This window comes from Arachis duranensis, chromosome 4, assembly GCF_000817695.3.
Source record: "Arachis duranensis cultivar V14167 chromosome 4, aradu.V14167.gnm2.J7QH, whole genome shotgun sequence".
Classification (NCBI taxonomy): domain Eukaryota; kingdom Viridiplantae; phylum Streptophyta; class Magnoliopsida; order Fabales; family Fabaceae; genus Arachis; species Arachis duranensis.
Window position 1 is genome coordinate 78,998,713 of NC_029775.3, and position 1,430 is coordinate 79,000,142.

At 31.8% G+C, this 1,430-nt stretch overlaps 1 non-coding gene across 1 annotated transcript; it reads right to left on the reverse strand.

Annotated features, from left to right (window-relative positions):
- Positions 1-1,266: 1,266 nt before the first annotated feature.
- Positions 1,267-1,370, reverse strand: LOC127747108 (small nucleolar RNA R71). Its single transcript, XR_008008911.1, has one exon. It is a non-coding gene; the product is annotated as a small nucleolar RNA R71 (small nucleolar RNA).
- Positions 1,371-1,430: the final 60 nt, after the last annotated feature.

Here is a 1,430-nt window from a genome sequence, read left to right on the forward strand (position 1 = left end):
AATTATTTTCAAAATCTTTTCTTAATTTTATTTCAAAATTTTTGAAACTTAACTAACAAGTAGTGTGATTGGTTCAAAAATTTGAAGTTTATTACTTTCTTGTTAAGAAAGGTTCAATCTTTAAATTCTAGAATCTTATCTTTTAGTTTCTTGTTAGTTAAGTAATTAATTTTAATTTTAAAAAATTAAATCTTTTCTAACCATATCTTTTTAATCATATCTTTTTTCAAAATTTTATCTTTTTTTTTCAAAAATTTGATTTTAAAATATCTTTTCTAACTTCTTATCTTCTTATCTTCTTATCTTTTCAAATTTGATTTTCAAATCTTTTTCAACTAACTATTTGACCTTTTGTTTGTTTCTTATCTTTTTCAAAACCACCTAACAACTTTTCTCTCTCTAATTTTCGAAAATACCTCACTCTTTTTCAAAAATTCTTTTTTAATTAATTAATTGTTTTAAATTTTAATTTTAATTTTATTTCTTATCTTAATTTTTGAAAATCATTAACTCCTTTTCAAAATTGTTTTCAAAAACTTCTCTCTCATCTTATTCTATTTATTCATTCATTTACTAACACTTCTCTTCATCTCAAATCACTGCCCCTATCCTCACCTTTGAGTTTGGATTCTCCTTTCTTTATTCCCTTTCTTCTTCTACTAACAATAAGGAACCTTTTTACTGTGACATAGAGGATTCCTCTTCTTTTTCTGTTCTCTTCTCTTTCATATGAGCAGGAACAAGGAAAAAGGCATTCTTGTTGAAGCTGATCCAGAACCTGAAAAGACTCTGAAGAGGAAACTAAGAGAAGCTAAATTACAACAATCCAGAGACAACCTTGCTGAAATTTTCGAACAAGAAAAGGAGATGGCAGCCGAACCTAACAACAATAATGCAAGAAGGATGCTTGGTGATTATACTGCACCTACTTCCAAGTTTGATGGAAGAAGCATCTCAATTCCTGCCATTGGAGGAAACAACTTTGAGCTAAAACCTCTATTAGTTGCTCTAATGCAACAGAACTGCAAGTTTCATGGACTTCCATCAGAAGATCCCTACCAGTTCTTAACTGAGTTCTTGCAGATTTGTGAGACTGTTAAGACTAATGGAGTAGATCCTGAAGTCTACAGGCTCATGCTTTTCCCTTTTAATGTAAGAGACAGAGCTAGAGCATGGTTGGGCTCTCAACCTAAAGATAGCCTGGACTCCTGGGATAAGCTGGTCACGGCCTTCTTGGCTAAATTCTTTCCTCCTCAAAAGCCGAGCAAGCTTAGAGTGGATGTTCAGACCTTCAAACAAAAAGATGGTGAATCCCTCTATGAAGCTTGGGAAAGATACAAGCAGATGACCAAAAGATGTCCTTCTGACATGTTTTCAGAATGGACCATGATAGATATATTCTATTATGGTCTATCTGAGTTCTCTAAGAT